Source organism: Talpa europaea, assembly GCF_964194135.1.
Source record: "Talpa europaea genome assembly, chromosome: 9".
Taxonomy (NCBI): Eukaryota; Metazoa; Chordata; class Mammalia; order Eulipotyphla; family Talpidae; genus Talpa; species Talpa europaea.
The window spans coordinates 110,418,158-110,440,116 of record NC_140076.1 but is presented as its reverse complement, the minus strand read 5'-3'; positions in this window follow the sequence as shown (position 1 = coordinate 110,440,116).

Sequence of the window (21,959 nt, the reverse complement as noted above, 5' to 3'; positions counted from 1 at the left end):
TCCAACTACAACTGTAAGACTACTACCCCTTCTGTTTTGTTTACCTTGTGAGAGGAGGGTGAAGCCTTGAGCTCCCCCTAGGGGGCAGAGCTCTGGATTGCTAAGAGATGCTCAGTAACTAGATTTGATCTTGTGTTCTTTCTGATCTTGGTCTGGGAATCCAAAATACTGATGGATCCTCTCAACTATCAGAGAATTGTGACCCGAGAAATAATCAATCCAACCTGCAGTTTTTATAAGGAACATCAATTTATTTAACTCACCCAAGGAAGTCACTGCACTCATTTTGTCTGAACACTAACCTTCACCATGTTGTTTGCTCACTTTTGTCAACTTTGGGCCCCAGGCAGCCTCCTACTGACTTCTTGCTCTTGCATTTGCTTAACCTTGATTTTAACTTTCTTATTCACTGATTTGTTCATCCATGCCTAGGACTGTGCAGAAGTTAGGAATGCACTGGTAAGAGAAATCAGGCTTGGGGCTCACAGTCTGGCAGAGGATAAAGAGAACTCACAAATAAATGATATTTCAATCACAGTAAGTGCTACAAATGCACTTATTGGGGTCCTGAGCACCTAAGTAGAGGGATTTGATTTGGTGGGGAGGAGAAAGTCATCTGTGAGATGGAGGGTGAGGCAGGTGCTTCCTAGCAAAGACAATGGCCTTATGCAAAAGGTATAGTGGACAGAAGAGCCTGGAAAGTACTGGAAGCTGAAAAGAGTCCAGAATAGAGAGAACAGAATGCAGAAGAGGGTGCTTGAAGAAAGATGAGGGTATGGAAGAGAACTGCTTGACACTTGCCACCAAGACCTGCCTCTAGATTAATTCCAATGCCTTTAAACTTGATTGTCAAGTAACTCTTAATCCACCCTTCCATTCTGTCTTCAAGGATTTCATGAGCTTTGTTGTCAAATTCCTTGAGGAAATCAAAATACACGGTGATGTATCCTGACCCTTCGTGGTTTCATCATGGATCTTAAAGATAGAACATCAAGGGTTAGTGGGAGTCTTTTGCATGATTTTTAACATAAAGAGTATTTTAAAACATACTTAAAAGCATAGGGAAGGAGTCTAAGAGGGAGAAATCGAGTCCTTGGCATTCAAATAGTTCCTGTTGCACTGGATTAGGAGTGTACTTAAAGCTTCTGAACTGTGCACTTAGTATGGCTAAGGGAGTACATTCTACGTTATGTATATTGTACCATTAATAACTTTTTTAATAGGCAAATAGAATGGGAGGCGAGGGTAGAAAGCAAGGAGATGCCTCGTGATCTGCTCAGAGGGAGGTGAGCAATGGCACAAGGATCCAGAAACATCTTTATTTGGTTTTGAACTGTAACTTAGCAGCCCAGGTGTGACTGATAACGTTCTTAGGTGATCACCTCATCCTGGGCACACACCATCGACCAGAGACGAGTGATATGGTCCAGGGAACTCAGCAAAGAAGATCAAAGGCAACCGCAGGCCACACACGACAAACGGAGCAGAGAAACAGGGATTGGGCCACCGCTGGGTGGAGAGACCAGGTTACTTGTGCTCGGCCCACAAGGCTGAGCCCATCCTTCCCCACCCCTCTTTGCTCTACAGCAAGTGTATGGGGGCTGGTCAGGGCTGTTCGAGAACGCCGTGACGGCAGAGACCTCTGCATGTTTACACCCATGTTCTTATCCTCAGATACCGTGTGAGCTCTGTCAGGGAGGCTGCCCCAGCAACCCTCAGGGGCACCCCCTGATCTGCCCAAAGACAAAGAATGACAGAAGAGATCATGCTTCATGTCTGAAGAGAAGCTTAGAGGAATTGCAAATTTCCCCAAATTTCAGAGGGTGGCCACAACTACTGCCTGATGTCTACAGCCCAACAGTGGAGACAGGACAATGTTAGGTCGGGCCAGGAAAAGTTTTCAGACTTTCTCTTCCCTAAAGAGAACCTCCCTTCTAACGTAACAAATCAGATGGCAACCATGTGCCCTGTGCCAGATCCTGGGGCCAGAGGGAGAAAGTGGACAAGACTCCAAGCTCAAGGCCCTGCCAGCCAAGACCTGGTGCCTGCAGGTTTCAGCATCTCCCAGGGGGAGCTAGAGTTCAGGAGTGACTGGCTCTAAATCAGGTATCCAGGCGCTGCTAGTCATTCCTGGCTCTACCAGCACTGAGACCTCCAACCCTTTGCATCGTCGGAGACCTGATTTCACCATGATTCTTCCCTTTGGCCTTAGCTACAGACGACACCTCTGGAGGACACTCCGCCAGCCCCTCCAATATTTCTCCTTCTTCCCTTCCTCCCTTACCTCGGGTGAAGGTGAGCATGGAGGAGTGGACTGGGTCCCACCACTGCTTCCAAACCAATCCTCTTCCCTCCTCCTGCAAGAGTCCCTTCCCCTCTAGGCTTGCCCAGGATGCCCACTCCTTCTCATGGTGACCAACTGTGCATTGCCAAGGTCATGGAATGAATTCCAGCAATCTGAAGCTCACAGGCACATATCATTCTGCCAGTTTTGCTGATTTTCTCAAATTTTCTCAAATTTTCCGATTTTCTCAAATCTGTTCCCTCTCCCAACAACCATGGCTCTGTTGTAGAATATTCTGTCAACTAGAATATTGCAGTAGCTTCCTCACCAACATAGCTATGTCCAGTCTTATTGCCCTCCTGTCCGCCCTCCTCCTCCTGCCAGCTTATACTATTAAAGCACATGTCGCTGTAATACTTCCCCAATGGCAGTGAGCTCATAGATGTAGCTCATGCTCATGGAAGACTTACATCGTGTCAGACCCAGGACCAAGTACTCTCTTCACATGTTACTATTATTGCCCCACTTTACGGAAAAGGAAACCACAATGGAGAGGGACTGACACAGTCCACAAGAATCTCAGATGGAATTCAGTGATAGAACTGTCTAACTCCGTTTGTCATTGAAAAAGATGTCATGATCATCCACCAGGATTTCCAGCTCTTGCTTGCTCCAGGCACAGGGAGGATTCCACTGCCTCGTCTCCTACAAGTTGAGTGTGGTGAGTGCAAATGAAATGAGTCATGTTCTGATGGCACATCTGAGAGTGCAGAAACCAGTGTGCAGTTCCCCCTGCTGCAGGGGGACCCCAAAGCCTCGTGAGATGGTGAATCAGAAAATGCCAGAGACCTGGTCATTTTAGATGAAGCTGGACTGAGTCTCCTATCAACCTGCAGGCTTGAAGCATGCACAGGAAAGAAATCTTCCTTTTATGAACTCTTCAGCCACTGGGATTTGGTATATCACACACACACACACACACAGAGAGAGAGAGAGAGAGAGAGAGAGTGCGCATAAATGAAGCTTATTTTGATGAACACAGATGTACAGCTTCAACTCAGTTACAATAACCACGTTCTGACCTGCTTGCATAAGCCTCCGATTACTCCAGTTTTAGTTAATTGCATTTTCTAGCTGTGCAGACTCAAGTCGCTAATCTCTCGGAGTCTCCATATTTTCATTGACAAGGAAGTTGAAGTAGAGAGTCAGTAAAGTGTAATTCAAGGAACACCCACAGAGAGTGTGGGTGCTGGGTACTATTGATCCCAAAACCACTTTTATATCTAATCATGTAGGTCAGTCCTGACCAGTAAGAAGCCCAGGACCATCCTCCAGAACTTCAGGCTGGAAACAAATCTAGGGACAAGCCCTGGCTCTGCCACTCGAGCTGTGATGTTGGACAAGCTATTACTTAACCTGTCTGTCTCCAAGCCCTCATTTAGTGAAGGAGGGGTATTCATTCCTACCTACTAGCCCTTTTGGGAGGGTTAAATAAAGTGTGTGTGTTTAGTTAAATCCATTTGTAATAGAAGCAGAGAGATCTGTTTCGAGTCATGGTGTAACCTCTTATTTGCTGTATCATCCTGAGCATGTCATTTAGCCACTTTATGCCTCAGTTTCCCCATCTGTAAAGAGAGACGAGTAATGGTACCTCTACCTCCATGGAGTTTTAATGAGAACTATTGACACTTGGTGACACTGAGCAAATATTCATTACTCCTAAGAAAACAGATTTACATACACTAGGATGAGATATATAGACATATATGTATGTGTATGTATGCATGTATGTGTGTATATATGTATATAATTATTTATTAATGGGTATTTCGCCATCCTTGAAGATAGGAATCCTCTTTACCTCTCCAGTGCTTGGAAAGTCAAATGTAGACAGGCTGAGTAATTGTTTTGGGAAGAAACTGGATCAAGGCATCATCTATTCTCTCCTTTCTATCCTGTGAAGAAAACTCAACCTCATGGTCTAAGGTCATCACAGACTCTTCTGGAGACTGTCTTGTTGTCAACAAAATGGTTTCTCACAAATCCCATGTCTGACCCTGCTTCATCCCCCATGGACTCGACAAACGGAAAGAAAGGGACTGACTGGGTGGGAAGGAGCACACAACTCTCCAAATTGCCCGAGTCTCTCGGTTGTGTTTTTCTGCTGTCAGAGAGGTTTTGTTTTTGATTTAAAGAAACAAAACAGTTTCCAAGAAAAGCTCATTTTGTTATGGTTCAGAACCATTTAATGTGTGACATTATTTCCTCTGCTGAGCTTTCAACTTTCTAAACTCCTCGGGAGCTGGAACAGCTCCGGGGCCACAGGGCCATTGAGTTCGTACCAAGTAGTTCCTCTGCAGAGCCCACCACAGGCTACAGCACCCAAAGAAATCAGTCACCAGCCCCAGGTTTCTGTTCTGATGCACATCAGCAGCATCCCAGCAGGTGCAGCCTCCCAGGTCTTCAACTATAACCTCTCCTTGGAGAAAGTGCAGCATCTCTGGCCGGACACTGGACACCAAGGTCAAGGCAGGTGAGGCGAGCTGAGGCGAGCATCTGAATAGTTGTGTGGCCAGCAGCTGGGTTGCTTTATCTTATCTGAAGGAAAAATTAGTGGAATGCAACGTAGCAACTCTGTCCTCACAATCCACGATGGCAGAGAGCGCCTGCTCATCCTCAACGCCCCCCCGCCCCCACCAAATCGTTGTACAACTCAAGGTGGCCAAAGAAAAGACCTGCTTTCATGTGATGTGTTCATGGAATACGTTTTGAAGTGTTTCATCCGTGACCTGGCTCTTTCGAGGCTTTTCTTGAACAGGGAGGAAAATTCAGCCCGAGTCAAAGAATTCACTGATGGATCCTGCATCCCTCGGGGAAGAGGTGACAGCTCTCACCAACACCAGGAGGAAAAGAACACATGGGTCAAAGTTTTTAACAATCCAGGTTGAGAGGTAGTTACAATCAGGGAAGGATGCCTCGCTCAGATAAATTTTGGATCTAAACTTTCTAGCATGAGTCTCTTTAAAGCAATTTGCCTTAAATGAAGTGAGTCTCCTGTCACAGGAATCCTTTTTTTTTTTTTTTTAAGATTTATTATTTATACAAGCACTGGGTACAGTGAGAAGCGCAGGAGGGTGAGAGAATTCACCAGAGCCAGGGGGGGGGGGGGGACAGAACAGGCAGACTGAGGAAAAACACTGAGGGGAGCAGTGGACCCAGCAGGAGAGGTCTGTCGCGCCATGTGGGACCCTTGCCAGCTGGCCGGGGATCGAACCAGCGCTGCAGAGGCTGCAGGCAGCTTCGCAGCGCAGTGCTCAACCACTGCGCCACCAGGGGGGATCCTCACAGGAATTCTTAAATAAAATAAACACCAGGCAAAAAAGTTATAGAAGAGATTCAAACAAATGAATGTTGCTATCAGATGGTGTAGGCTATCCCTTTCAGTCTCAAGGTGCTAGAATGGATTAAAACATGCTCACTTAGCAAACACAAAAGCTGAGCATGAGCACTCTTCTTGAGGTACCATGAGGCATGCAGAAGTAAGTGAAACCTCATCCTTGTACTCAGCCTTTTTCAGGAAACAACTGTAGGATCACCTAGTTCTGCTGATTTCAGAAGAATAAGCAGTGGACACTTAGGTTTTCATCTATGCTTGTGTCTTCCACAAAGTCATGGAAGGGCCAGACTCTGCTCCAGGTCAACCTCAGGGATCCAGGCTATAGGCTAATCTTTGTGGAGTGTCACAGGCCACAGTAGGACAAGAAGTGGGAGGGTCATGGACTCAGTCATCAGTTTTTTCCCTGAATATGACACTTGTCAATTTGGCTTGACCTGATCACAGCAAGACTAACCTCCAAAGGAAGGAAGTACAAGCCTACTGTGTCCACAAGCAGGAGAAGCAGAAATATTGGTGAACAGGTCTAAGGTCTATAGTGACAAAAACATGCAACATCCGGACATGTAATCAAAGACTAAATGAAAAAAAAAAAGTGCTAAATGAGTGATGAATGAATGAATAAGAAATCCACATGAGAGGAATAATGAGTGAAGATGTCATGGCAGAGGCAGAATGTGGATACACCATTAAAAGTGGGGCAGGTGGAAAGAGGAAAATAACATCTCACCAGAGGTGAGAACAACAGAGAAATATAGGAAGGGAATAAAAATGTGTGTATCGCCTGTTATGTTCCAAGTACTTTGTAGAAAATTTTACATTTTATAATCCCAATTTTATAGAGGCAACTGGTTCTCAAATTAACTATGAAGCTTATTCTCCCAAAAACAAACCTCCAACAAATTCAGAACTGGCCTTCAAACATACGTACCCTTTGTTCCAGGGCTTGTGAAAATTTTTATAACATCATCAGAAAGTAATAAGTATTATATTCTTCCAGGACCAAGAGAAGACTGTATTACCTAAAGCAGCCCTGGGGAGTTAGAAGATGAAGTTCATGAGCACTTTGGTTGTGGATTGACTTTGGAACTAATAAGGAAATCAATGGGGAATGACTGAAGCTCAGCTTAAGTAGCAATATATAAAACATACTTTTGGCACACCTACTTCTATGACATTATAGGAGGCTGACATTCGAGAGGTTACAAAACCTTAGAAAATGAAAGTAGCAGCATATTACAGGCAGAATCTATTATTTCACAGCAGAAAGAATATTACAAGGTGTAAAGATGAGAGAAGCACTGTCCAAGTAGGTAGATAAAGCAAGAGAAAAGGAGAGAAGTTGACCTGATGTTCAGGTAATGAGAGGAATGGACACGCTGTTGGTTAACCAAGCCCAGCACCCTTTCTGGAAGCCGGTCCTTCAAGCAGAAGACACAGCAGAAACCTTCAGGGTTAAGAGGATGAGTCTTACATACAATTTTCCTCCCTTTATATTATTTTCACTTTGTGGAAAACACTGTCATTAGTGAAGTTAATGAAGATTAAACAAATAATGACATACTCCCTTCAGATGGATAATTATTCCCAGAATGAGAGAAGACACATTCTTCATTCTCCAGCCCTCAATGAAACCGTGTTTGTCGCTTCCTGTCAGTGTTTTCTTTCCCTGCTTTTTGATCCTTTATTTTATCACCATGTATAAGAAGTTAAAAAAAATTATAAAGACTCTGTATTAATATCCAACAAGCAAAGTAATCCTAGAGAATTCCTTTAGGCCTGTGACTGGAAGTCAGGGTAACTTGGAACATTCTTTTCATCTAGCATTTTGGAATTTTCGTTCCCAAGTCTGTCTCCTGCATGGGAAGAAGATCTCTCTTGCAATCAAGTACTACACACTTAGCAGACACTCACCTTTAAAAGGTAGAGACTCCAAAAAAGGAATATCAACTCATGTGATGCTCATGAATTAACCGGTTACTGAATGCAGTTGTCTGAACTTCCTACTCCAGTTCAAAGCCAAGTGCAAGGGACACACGTTCTGCCGCTGGCAAGTTCCCATCATGCTCTTCCTTGAGCCTCCTTTTAAATTTGCCTTCTGAAGAACAGAGGCCAAGAGGAGCAGCCGCTGTCCCCACAGAACTTTCAGGTTTACGCAGAGGCCTTTGGAACCACCCCTCTCTGTCACGGTGAGTCCTGAGTTGTTCTGCCAAAGAAAAGCTCCAAGTGAGGCTGGTCTCCATCTCATATCATCCAACTCCATGGTCTGTTCATTATCTTAAAAAGAGCCCCAAGCCACTTACTGTGGGTAAAACTATTTCCCAATTTGTTGGAGTATTTTTTGTTTTTTGTTTTTTGTTTTTTTTGCCAGTGTGTAGACTGTATTACATATAAAGGCACATAAATTAATTTTAGGCACATATATTAATTATTTTTGGCCTGTGATATTTAGATTTTTTTAATTAATTTCTTTCTTTGTATATATTTTGCATCAGGTGTAGTCCCCATAAAATTTTCACCATGAATTCACCTGTGCACCATCATCTTAGTCCCTTGTGCTCCTCCCACTCTCGTTTTGATACCTCTCCCTCCACCTCCCCTGCAGAGTGTCTCTGGTGTATAGTTGTCTGATTGTTTTTAAGCACCCTGAAGACCTGCGTCCTGTGTTTTCTGTCTCACTGTATTATCACTTGGGACCAAGACTACACAGCCTGAGGAAAGCCACCCTGGCTTGAGAAAAGCCCCCAAGGGTGAAAACCAAGTGTGGCGGGAGCACCCTTCCCTTGCTCTCTGACCAGTCGTCTGTGTCCCCAAAATACCAATAGCACAGAAGTCCTGTCACCTCCAAGAAGAAGTTATAGTGAAGCCATGGAGCGCAAACTGTTCTTTATACAAACACAGGACACTTTTAAACATTCTCCTGACATGGATTGCCACGTTACTTGAAAACAGTTCTTCTCTTTAAAAGGCAGCGCAGGGCCTCCCCGGTGGCGCAGTGGTTGAGCGCTGGGTTGCGAAGCTGCCGGCAACCTCTGCGGCGCCGGTTCGATCCCCGGCTGCTCCCCGACCACCTGAGGAGGGTCCCACATGGCGCGCAGACCTCTCCTGCTGCCCGCTGCTCCCCTCAGCAGTGTACTTCGGTCCTTCTGCCTGCTCTGCTCCCCGCTCTGGCTCTGGTGAATTCTCTCACCCTCCCGCGCTTCTGACTGTACCCAGTGCATGTATAAACAAAACAAACAAACAAACAAATAAATAAATAAAACATGCCTCTATTTAAAAAAAAAATAAATAAATAAAAGGCAGCGCAGATGGCCTCCCCGGTGGCGCAGCGGTTGAGCGCTGGGTTGCGAAGCTGCCCGCGGCCTCTGCAGCGCCGGTTCGATCCCCGGCTGCTCCCCGGCCACCAGAGGAGAGTCCCACATGGCGCGCAGACCTCCCCTGCCGCCCGCTGCTCCCCTCAGCAGTGTACTTGGGTCCTTCTGCCTGCTCTGCTCCCCGCTCTGGCTCTGGTGAATTCTCTCACCCTCCCGCGCTTCTGACTGTGCCCAGTGCATGTACAAACAAATAAACAAATAAATAAATAAATAAATTAAAAAAAAAAAAAAAAAAAAAAGGCAGCGCAGATGCCTGTGTAGATTTCCAAAACATCTGTGCCTATAATGCTTGGAAACTCGCACTCCAGCCCATAGGAGCGTCTCCACTGGGTCGCTGCCAGCTGCTTCAGAATGACCAAAGGAGAGGAATAAAGCGTATAAATAAGAGGAATAAAATCCAAATAAGTGTAAGTGCTCCCTTTCTACAGCAGCCACACTCCATTTCGCTTCTATTTTTCCAAAAATGGCTTTGATTCCTCAGCATTCTCCACTATTTGATCGAGGTAGCAGATAGGTCAGCAGCTGGGCGTGAAGGTGGGGGTGACCTCTTTGCAGCGACATCTTTCCAAGGACCCATAGGCCAAGTCCCAAGTGCCCCTATAGTTTCTCTCCCAAGGTAAACTCATGCTATTTTTTTTTTTTTTTCATCAAAGAAAATGTGCCGAAATCTACAGACCCTGTTCCCGGAACAGCAGGGCTCAGAGGCAGCAGGGACCTCAGGGGTACCCCAGGGCCACGCTCCTCCCCACTCAGGAATTTCCTTCATCACCAGGTCTTCCTGGCTGGGGGTCACCTCCCAGGGCGGGGCTGCCTTTCCATGACGAATTTGCCACCTCAAGGGACAATCGAGGCCTCTTATTTATTAACTCTTCTCTATATTCCACCCCAAATTGCTTCTCTGTAACTCAAACCATCAGACCCGTTCTATGCTGTGAAGCCTCAAAGAATAAATCAAATTCTTCTTTTCCGTGGCAGACATTCAAATATGTTAAAACAGTTGTCAGGCCTCCTCCAAGTCTTCCTTCTTTGGGCTAAATAATCCCAGTTTCCTGAAACTGGCCGGCACACAACAGGATTGTCAAACTCTTCACCCTTCAAGCCCCACTGACCGTGTCCCTGCCTGAATATGTCCCAGATAGGAATCAAATCCTCTGGATGTGGTCCGCTGAGTACGGAAGATGCTGGAACCATTACCTCCCTTATCCTTTGTTCTTTAAAAAATGAGATCACAGCATTCTCCAGTTGGTCTATTTTTTCCTGCGCTCACTGGCTTTGAAGTTGTCTTCGCCTCATCCTAGACTTTGTTGAATTTTTGAAATTTTACCTTCAAATTTACCACTGACATGTTTACCTTCACAATTTAAAGGCTTGATTTTCACTCAGTTAACATCATCTAACCCTCCAAGGAGAAACATGACTTCTATGTCTTAATCCAAGTCCAAAATTAAAAAAAAAATAAGTACATCTACAATAGGCCAGAATTTAGAACAGTTAGCAATGTTTATTGAGTGTTCACATGTGCTAGGCTTTATTCTAAACACTCCTCATGAGTTAACACCTTCAGTCTTCCCATCAACCCAAACATGTAGGTATGATCAGTATCCCCACTTTACTGATAAAGAATCTGAGGCACAGAGGTGTTAGAGAACTTCCCAAGGTCACTCAGTTAACATGGCAGAGGTGGATTTGTGGCCTGCAGTCAGGACTCAGAGCCTGTGGTCATATCCACTGCTCTGGATTGTGCTACTTGCAGACATCAAAAGATTTCCCTCTACCTTGATATCATCAGCTCAACAATCAGTGCATGTTAGGACTCAATGGTTAACCAACAAAATGTCCAGCATTTGGGCAATTGTTTAACCTCTATCCAGCCATCCTTGCCATAAGAATATTATAAGGAACTCTGCCAAGTGCCTTTCTGAAGTCAAAATATACTGTGTCAAAACATACTGGTGCATTCCCTCCATCTGCAAGTTTAATAAATCCATCAAAGAAAATGACTTAACTTGAAATGACTCATTCCTGAAGGACCTATGTGGACACTAGCTCTTGCCTGCCCTCCCTCTGGCCCTGTAAGCCAAGCTGGCTCCCCCTATCCCACTTACCACCCTCTGCATCCCCAGCTGCTCATGGTTATCACAAAGGGCTATTGTTGCTTATTCTAGTCTAGTCCAGTCCAGTCTTGTTCCAAAACCCTCCACTGCCTAGTCTAATTCCTTGGCATTCTAATCCCATCTTTGATCCTTTCTTCTTCTTACATACTATATCTACGAGTGTACCCTATGGAATAGTCCTTCTGCCAGATAATAGGTGTGGTTTTGTTGTGTCTTTTTTTCAGAGTGATTCTTGAGTTAAAAAAATTAAACTAGGGCCTCCCTGGTGGTGCAGCGGTTGAGTGCTGGGTTGCGAAGCTGCCCGCAGTCTCTGCAGCACCTGTTCGATCCCTGGCCACTGGGAGAGGGTCCCACATGGCGCATAGACCTCTCCTGCCACCCGCTGCTCCCCTCAACAGTGTACTTCATCACTCTGCCTGCTCTGCTCCCTGCTCTGGCTCTGGTGAATTCTCTCACCCTCCCGCGCCTCTGACTGTACCCAGTGCTTGTATAAATAAATAAAGCTTTAAAAAAAATTAAAAAAAATTAAACTAGTTTATTTACTATGATACTCTTAATGTGCTAATAAGGGGCATAAGGAAACAATAGTTAGAGTGATATTCTATGCAGAATTTCAAATTAGGCGACCACAGACTCCGTGTTGTGCACAAACACTTACACACACACAATCATACCAAGGTATAATAAGGTTATAGATGGGCACCAGTAGCTATATCTTTGGCTAAATGCTCACAAATCACCTGTTTTGTTAATGCATTCTAGAACTGTCAAGGACACAGAGAAATGTAACCAACTGGTCAGTGCCAGAATCTATTATTAAAAAAAAAACACATAATATATGTGTGTCCCCACTTGAGTGGCAGTGAATATATATGCATTCTCTTATCCAAGGTGCCTTGAATAAATGTCCTCCTGTCTTGGAACTCTGAACTGGAAGTAACTATCTCTTACCAAAATTGGACCTTAATTTCCCCTTAATTATGCTTCCCTTTGTAGATTGATCTTTGTTTTCCTTGCTCCTACACCACCTTTAAAGTCTTGCTAAATATCACAGTCTCAAGGAAATAAAGCCTTGGCTGACCACCTTATTTTAAATTCAGAGCTTCCCAATCCTCTCCATCAACTTTCCTGCATTACTTTTCTCAGCAGACCAACACCTTCAAAGGTAGTGAGCTTGAAGGTCTAGAGCAGGAGAGAGAGAAAGTGCAGGGCTGCCTCGCCTCCTCAGCACATCAGGTGGCCAGAGTGGGTGGGCCAGACAAAAGGGAAGAGGGGGGTCCTCCCTGGTGGTGCAAGGGGTTAAGATGTGAAGCGATTTGCAGCAACTGCAGCACAAGTTTGATCCCTGGCCAAGGGGCTACACACATGGCGCAGCAGACCTCTCCTGACTCACCCGCTGCTCCCCTCAGAGTGTACTTCAGTCAATCCACCTGTTCTGTTCCCCACTCTGTCTCTGGTGAATCCTTTCACCACCACCCCCATGCCTCTAGCCTGTACCCCAGTTCTTGTATGCATAAATAAATAAATCCTTTTTAAAAAAGGGCAGAGAGACAGAGCCCCAGAGTCTAGAGCTTCTACCACAGAAACTGAGGCAGAAGACTTTCATCAGCCTTGTGGCCAAAATGTGTTCGTAGGGGGGAGAAAGGGATGAAATCACTAAGACTCAGAACCCCAGGAGAGAGGCAGACTGCACTATTAGTTCTATATTCCAGTCAAATCCCTAGAATTCAGTGACCCTTCAGACCCTCCTACTCCTATGGAATAGGAGATGAAGAACCAAAGGTTTTGCCAGGACTGGCTCTTCCCCTGCCATTTCATAGGTTGAATCTCTAACCTCCATGTCTCAGAATGTGACTCTGACTGAAGACAGTATATTTAAAGAGGTGATTGAATTAAAATGAGGTCTTTCGTTGGGATGTGCCCTAATCCAACTTGATTGGTGTCCTTATAAAACAGATTAGGAGACAGACACATACACAGAAAGACCATCTAAGAGCACACAGGAGTTACCATCTGCAGGACAAGAAGAGAGATCTCAAGAAGAAAGCACCACTGCCAACACTTTGCTCTTGGTACTTCTGGCCTCCAGAACTGAGACAGTAAGTTTCTTCTGTTTAAGTCACCTGGAATGTGGTACTATGCATGGCAACATAACCAAACCACTACAGGTTTTCTTCCCTAGAAAAATATTCCTCAGCCTTGGCTGCAGAATCTAGTAACTTTAGGTACTTTGAAAATATACGCATGTCTGAGTTCCACTCTAAGACAAATAAGAATCTCTAGAGAATACAGCCCCCTGTGTGATTCCACAGTGCAGTCAGAATCCAGCCTTGCATTGTTCTAGATACATGGGACCATTTTCATTGCACATTGATTCTCACTTGGGGTGGAAAAAGAGGACAGGGCACACCTCCTTGGGCAAGGAAGTTCTTTTAGCATGTTCCTTGCTGCCCTACTGTCTGACGAACAACAAATATCAGAGGCTTTTTACCATAATGTCATCATTATTGATGTCTTTGTCTACCATAATGTCATCATTATTGATGTCTTTGTATTTAAATCAGTAAGAGTACATCTTTGGACGTTATTTTTCAAAAGGACATAGGTAGGCATGTTTTCTGAGCCTTTTCACATCAGAAAATAGTTTCCTTTGACCTTCATACATGAAAGGTAACTTAGCTGAGAACAAGCTCTGAGTCACTGTTTTCGGTATTTATAGATGTCTGCATTCCGTTACTACTCCCTTCTGGTAATTAAAGTTGAAGAGAATAATATGGAAACATCTTGATCTTGGTTCATTTGTAGAATATTGGTTTTTTGTTTTCATATTGTTACTTGGAGTGTCTTGTTTATTCTGTAATTTAGAATTTTGGTCAGAAAATAACCTAACCAAGAAACTCTCCTCATTTTTTTTCTTCCTGGAGCACAATAACTCTTTGCGACTTGCATACACCAGTTTTTTTATCAGAGCAGGAAAAGTTTCTACTTCCCTTTCTTACATATTTGATTATGTCTTCTCCTCATTTTTTTCCCCTGATCTCCTGGAAAACCTCCATTATTCAAATGTCAGGTAGTTCATGGCAATTAATTTCATTCAACAAATATGTGATCGTACTGTTATAGAGCAACCCCGATATTGAACGGGGTGCCTGGCTGTGGGTCCTCACCCGCGCGCTTTAAAGGGACTTATGAATACTCCACTACAGACACACACAAAAGGTTAATAAAAGGTTTATTTACAAGAGAAAAAGAAATAAGGAAAATATACAACTTAGGGAGAAAATAGGGAAATAAAGTCTTTAATGCGTCCTACCCGATCCAACGACCTGGAAACCCAAAGTCACTCCCAGAGTTGGCCGGAGGCTGTGAGCTGGCCGAGAGCCAAAATGGAGAGCCCCCCAAAGCCCACGTGTCTGCCTTTTGTATCCACCTGGCTGTTTAACCCCACCCTCAGGTCCCAGCCACCTTCCCTTGGGTGGTGATGGGATTTGGAGTTCCCAGTGTCTTTGGCTTTGACCTGGGGTGGGGGTGGAGTCCACAAAGCCTACATGGAATTTGCCTTGGGACATCCTTTTCCCCCTAACAGTACAACCGTAGTCATTTCCTTCTTCTTAATATTTATAGAGGCCCTAATTTGTTCCTAGTATCTGTTTTTCTATCAAATGATTCGTATTAATTCTGCTTTATATAGGTCAGTCATAGTGTCACTATAATTTGTGACTTACTGGTTTAGGGAATAGTCTCAAGGGTGACAGAGACCAACAAAAAAAAGTCTTAAGGTGGGGGGTGGGAGGGAATTTTCGACTATATGTGTTAATTTCTTTAAAAAGACACAATAGTCACTTCTTTTTTTGTCTTGGACATCCGTGTCTAGTGCTGTGGCAGCCATCTTGTGACCAGGAGGTAACCAACATGCTAATAATAGCAGAGAGAGAAAAACAGTCTCTGTTCCATCATTTGTGGTATGTCCCTCTGTCTCTTCATTTTTTTAGTTTTTATGGGTTGAAACAAGGAACTTTCTTTGCTTGACTTGACACATTGGTCTTATGTTTATAAGATGAAGGATAGGTGATTTACCCAGAATCCTTAGGTATCTACTGCTTCATAGATAGACCAATGCGTCTGCATCTGTATGGATGACCTGAGCACTTGTGTGAGCAGAGGGTAGAAACAGGAGCCAGGGCAGGAGGTTACCAGGAGGTTGTGGCTAGTGGATATCAAAGGTTCAAGCCTCCTAAGTGCTGTAAGTACTGGGGGTAATGAGTGTGTGGGTAAGAGCAGGGTCTACAATGACCTCCTCCTCTGGGCAGTTCCTCAGTTAAAGCATCCTGAATAAGCATGTGCTAGCTTAGACCTCTCAACTGGGGTCAGCTCTGATATACAGAGTCTGTGGCCAGTCAATAACTGTAGCACTGGGAGGAGGCTATGATAGAGATAGGGTCATGGGCTGAGGTTTACTCCCTTTGCTTCTGCCTACAGAGCCTTGCCTTGGGGTGTCTGCTCCTGTTGCCGACGTCCAGGTGCCTTAAATTCTGGTTAAAGGCAGTATGCCATTGTCCCAAGATCAAAGTGTTGGTAGAGTTGGTTTCTTCTTGACGTCTCTCTTCATGCCTTGTAGACAACTGCCTTCTTGCTTTGTCCTTAGATGGTTTTTCCTCTGTGTTATCTCAACTTTGGTCCCAAGTAGGGGTGGGGGAGATATTCCACATAGCACAGCTGCAAGCTGCAGAGACCAGCCTCTTCTGTAAAGAGACACAGGTCAACTAATCTACCCTCCCCATTATTTTGGGCTCCAGTTATTCATGTTCAAGTGACCCAAGCTCATGTCAACAGTCACTACCTAACCCAAACTCCATACCTGCTATCAAGTTCTGTCCTCAACCCCTATTGAGGGGTGCAGAGTACTTCACTCTCCAGTTCTGAGTGCCTAATTGCCATCTGGCAGTATAGTGTTTGCCTGTGCAAGTTTTGGCTTCTACACTGGCATTTGATCTCAGATCTCTGCAGCCCTCTTCCTAGAGTTCTCAGAGGTAACCCCTCTGTCCTGCACACCAACTCACGGTATCCCCCGTCCAGCTCACTTCCAGGTTCTGAAGCTCCAGATGTGGGCATGAGCCCCTCAGTCCAACAACAGCCGTAGGCTCCTATGACAGCGCCCCTCCCTCTCTTGGACTGTGCTGCACCCAATGTTCCAAACACAACTAGCTGGCAGCTTTCCTGCCCCCTCCGCCATGTGGTCCTTGAGGCACACAATAGTCATCCATTCATCTTCCAGGGACCGTGGTCTTTATTTATGTACAATTTGGTTATAAAAATGTAGAGGAGGCGAGCCCAGTGTCTTCACTCTTTTGCCCTCTTGCCAGACTCCTCCGCTCTTTTTGAAAGCCAAGAATCTGGGACTGAATGATATCATTGTATACCGCTCAATCAATCCTGGAATGGTACTACCTCTGGAATTCTTCACATTTAAGAAAATAATTAGCATTATTGTGTAAGCCAGGAGTTGGCAAACTTTATCTATAAAGAGCAGAAAGTAAATATTTATGCTCTATAGACCATATGATCTCTTAGGAACTACTCAACTTTGCCCTTGTAGCGTGAAGCAGCCACAGACAATACATAAACAAATGGGAGTGGCTGTGTAGCAATAAAATTTTATTTACAAAACAGGCAGCAGGCTGGACTTGGCCACCATTTGTTGACTCCTGGTCTAAACTACATTGACTAGGATTTTCCACCAGACACAACTGACTGAAGGACACAAATACGATGTAACAAGCCCTGGCATGTCCTGGGCACTAAGTCATGAATAGCATAATAGAGTTTCTGAATATTAGAAACTAAGTTCAAAGAGGCCCGAAGGCGGGAAGTGCTGCCTTGAGGGAGGACAGGCTGCCCTGAGAGCTGACAGTGGGAGGTATGGAAGAGGAAACACCCAATCTTTGCATCTTCTCACATCAGTTTCACTTCTTTGTCTCTTTTATCTGTCTTCTTCAAAGACCTTAAGTTTGTTCTTCACATTGTTGACTCAGTTTTTCAAACGATAAAATCATCTCCTTATTGCTTCCAAATGGACTTTAAACTATTGCATATTAATTTGCCATAATTTTTTAATTATTTCACCCACTCCAAGTTTATTTTATGCCTTCCTGCTCTGTACCTTCGTATCTCAGCCTTTAATCTTTTCATCTCTTAAAAAAACAAAATTCACCCAAATAAATGTAGATTTAATTGCCTGATCAAACAATTCTCGAACCCATCAGCATCCCATCTAGCAAGTAGAAAGGCAATGCAAAATGTACAAAATGGAAGGTTTTTATAATGTGAAAAATGGATGCAACAAGAAAGATTGTTTGAGGCTAAGCTACCTTAAGGGCAGAAAAGGCAGATTATTTCACTAACGCTGACCAGGAAACCTCAGATAGTTTGTCTTAAACGTCACTTTGGGGAGAGGCTGAAACTGCCGGTAGGTTGGGTGTTAGGTCTTGGTGGAGCTTAGCATGAATGACTCCTCTTGCAGCCCATTATTTCTTCTTCTTTAACACATCTCGGCCTGTTGTGTCTTTAGAATGTTTTATTCCTTTGCTATAGCAACCATGTCTTCTTGCATAGTTCATCAAATGTGTCATGTCATTTGCTGACATTTTATTGTGAATCCTTCAAGATATCATTTTCAGAGCATGTTCTTTCATTCTTTGAATAAACGAGATTGTACTATGAATGTGTGTGATTTATATGTGCTGGGTGAAGAATGTTTATTAAGTTAACTCACCACTTTATTTTAAAAACAGAATATCATCACTTCCTTTGAAACTCCATGTGAGTCTTTCCTCTAGCCCTGACCCTGGGGTGACCATTGTCCTAGGTTTGCTATCAATCATCCCCTTAGACTTATTTATATTGTGTTTATATATATGTTTATATATTTATAATATATTATTAATGTATCCCCAACAATAAGTTGTCCAGTTTTGCCTTTCTATCTTTATGTAAATCTTATGTGCAATTAAGATTTGTTAATTTTGCAAATTAACAATGATATGAAATGCTACCTAATCCACTTATGATATTAAACATCTTTTAATGTTTAAAAAATATAAAACCGGTTCTGCTTCTTCTCTGGGAGACTCTTGTTCACATCTTTTGCCCATTTTTTTCTAACGGGTTGTTTGTCTGCTTCTTATTAATTTACAATATTTTTTTTAATTTCTTTTTTTTTTTTAAAGATTTATTTATTCATTTATACAAGAACCGGGGTATAGGCCAGATGTGCGGGAGGGTGAGAGGATTCACCAGAGACCGAGTGGAGAACAGAACAGGCAGACTGACGAAATATACTGCTGAGGGGAGCAGCGGATGAGACAGGAGAGTCTGCCACTCCATGTGGGACCTCGCTGGCCAGCTGGGATCGAACCAGCACTGCAGAGGCTGTGGACAGCTTCACAGCGCGGCGCTCAACCGCCTGCACCATCAGGGGAGGCCCAATTTACAGGAATTTGTTATATAAACTAGAGGCTCATTTTTATTGTTTAATACATTACAACTATTTTCTAACTATTTGTGGTTTATATTTTTACGTCTTTTGAAGCAAAAAGTTTCTAACTATACTGCAGTCAAGTTTATAGATCTAAATTTTATAGTTTGCCCTCTTTAAATCTTGTTTAAAAAATTCTTTCCTACTGCAGACATTTTCTACCTTTAAAAAAAAATTGAGAGTTGTCCCTTTTCATTTGAAGTCCTGCACTCATTCAGAATCTGTGTATACATGGTCCAAATTTTCTCCCATCTTTTCCAATGAATAGTCAATTGTTTCAATGTCCTCTGCTAAATGGTTTCTCTTCCCAGTTGATCTTCAATGCCAACTTTTCATGTAGTGGCTTTTTATCAGATATGTATGTGTTTGTCCCTGGGCCTTCTACTTTGTTCCATTTGGAAGAGATATTTCCCTACACCTGCTCTCAAACCACACAGCCCTAATCACTGGTTTGAAATAATGCTTGTTCTGGTAGAACAGGTTCTCCTAATTTGGCATCTTTATTCAGGCATGTATTGGCTATTTATGGCCTTTTGTTCATCCATGTTATTTCTAGAAATAACTAATCAAATTCCCAAAAAAAGTCTTCAAAAATCTATCAGAATTACCCTGAATCTATACATTGATTTTACAGTTTTCCAATGTTGGGTTTTCCTGGATGTGACCATGATGTGTCTATTTTTTTAGGTCTTCTTCAGTGTCTTTCAATAAATGTTGATGTTTCTGTCTATAAATATCTGCTCTATCTCTCATGAAATGTTCTAGTGGCTGAGAGTAAAGTGATTTTATAAATTCCTTTTTGGGAACAAGGGAGGAACTCCTTCTCCACCTAATATTTCCTTCCATGTGGAGGAAACTTCACCTGTGAAACAATCTGGCCTGTCTCCACCCCCACTCACTGGCCCTGGGGAAGAAGAAGCAACGTAATCTGATTAATGGTTTGGAAGGATAAACTTGGCTTTCTTACCCAGCTCCTTCTCTTCCCTTCCTCTTGGGAGCTGCTCTGTCTATGAAAACATGTGGTCTTGATTACCTTAAGCCAGGCAGAAAATGTAACAGAAACGACCCTTTCCTATAGGAGAGGCCTTTGGAGTTGCTATGCTCCTAGTGACTCATTGGATAAGGCTGTCTAATTCTGGAATTCAAGACTATGAATCACTCTTATGCATAAATATAAGCCACATTCTCCAAGACCAATGTTATTGGTAATAAAAGTATTTCTATCTGCCTACTCTTTTGTCTGGTTCAGAACTCAGGCTGGGAAGAGCGTGCCATTAATTGGGCACCCTTCAATTTCAAAGTGAATACATTTTCCAATTGGATATTACTATTATATAAATACACAATGGATTGTTACATATTGCCCTTACTGTTGACATCTTCATAAATTATTAATTTTAATAATTTTCCTTATGTTATTTTAGCTCTCTATATTAGAAAAATATTATCTGAAAATAGTTTCATTTTTTTCCTTTCCAAATACTTCAAGTTTCATTTATAATTCTTGTCTTATTTGCTTATTAGGCCCTCTGGAAAAATATTGAGTAGAAGTGATGATAGATGGCGTTTTTAGTGGAGTTTCTTACAAAACAGTCTGAGTGTAGTGTTTTCTTTATAGGAAAATCTTTAAATACTAAATTCCTTAAATGATTATAGGAACATTCATGTTTTCTATCTCTTCATGGATCAGTTTTTGTAAATTTCTACAAAATAGAGCTCAGGAATTTTCCCCACTCAGTAAAGTTTTCAAATTTAATTAGCATAAAGTTCTTTGTTATATTCTCGTAGCATCTATGTTATTGCTTATATATACCATCTCTCCTTTTTTCTCATTAATCTTGCCAGAGATTTTCCAATTTTATAATTCTTTGCAATGACTAAAATTAGATTTCTTAGTTTTCTATTTTCATTTTTAATTGCATTCATTTCAGCCCTTATTTTTATGATTTCCCTCATTCTACTTTTTTGGTTTAGTTATTTCTTTCTTTAATGTAATTTACTATCTCTTAGCTTCTTGTCTATTGTAAACCTTTAAGGCTATAAATTTCCCTCTGGGTATAGCTTTTTACTCCACAAATTATTTTATTCTGATTTCTTTCAAATGTTTGGCCATTTTATTGTAAAATAAAACACACATTACAGGAAACTATATAAAGAGATACATAGCTAATGCAATAGTTTTAAAGCCATTATCCTTGTTCCTCTACTACCAAGGTCAAAAAATAGAACTTTGCCAATCTCCACCCAGAATCAGTGACAAGGCATGCAAGCATCCCACTACCTTTTGCTGTGCCATGGATTTTTTTCCCCCTAGTTTACCCTGGAAGACTTTGTCTTTCAGTCGTTCTGGGGCTTTTTGCAAGAATCTCAGATATACCTAACCTCTCTTCTATCAGCTCTGTTTTCTGCCCAGTTGAAGTCTAAGCTCAGGGCATCCATGTTATGCCCTGTTGATAAAAACTGGCCAAAAGTTTCTTATTGCCATGCTTTGAAGACTTCTTTTACATTCCCCACCAACTCAGCAAACTATTTAAATATTTAAATAAATCATTCAGCATTTTTAGGGATTCTAAACTTGGAGAGTTCCTCCAGTCTCTGCCATGTCATGAGAATCTCAAGTCCTTTCTTCATTTGCTTTTTCACATTGATGTTTAATTTTCTTTGTTCTGTAGTTTTAGTTTGCTTCCATGGATAATTTTCATTTTTACTCATCCCCACATAAAGCAGGAACTATATACAAGCTGAACATTTGCAAACAAGAGGATGTGAGAATTGTCCTTGACTCCATTCTAATTCCTAGGCTACTGGGAGAATCCTCATGCTACAATTGAGGGGTAAGTTGATATTGGGAGCTCACGTTGCTACAATTTCTAACAGACATTCACCTAGTTCAGTTTTGGTGACTTTCCCCCTATATTTATTTTTTTGAACAAATGTGGTTCAAGAAAATCTCTTTAGTTTCTAGCATAAAATGTCATCAACATTATTTTTCTCTCTGACTCTGCCTGCTTTACTCATGAGAACACCAATCAGAATGCAATATTCCCCTATCCGTTTTTCCATCTCTCCCCTCATTCACTTCCCCAATTTCTGCCCATTTGCCATTGGAACTCTTTTCTAGTAAAGTTCAGTAGCATTTCCCCATGCATTCACTGACACCATTTTCATAACTGACGAGACTACATTTATTTTTCTATAAATAATGAAGTAGGTGGAATGCTAGGAACAAATTTCAGGCAATCTCAAAATGGTCTACTTT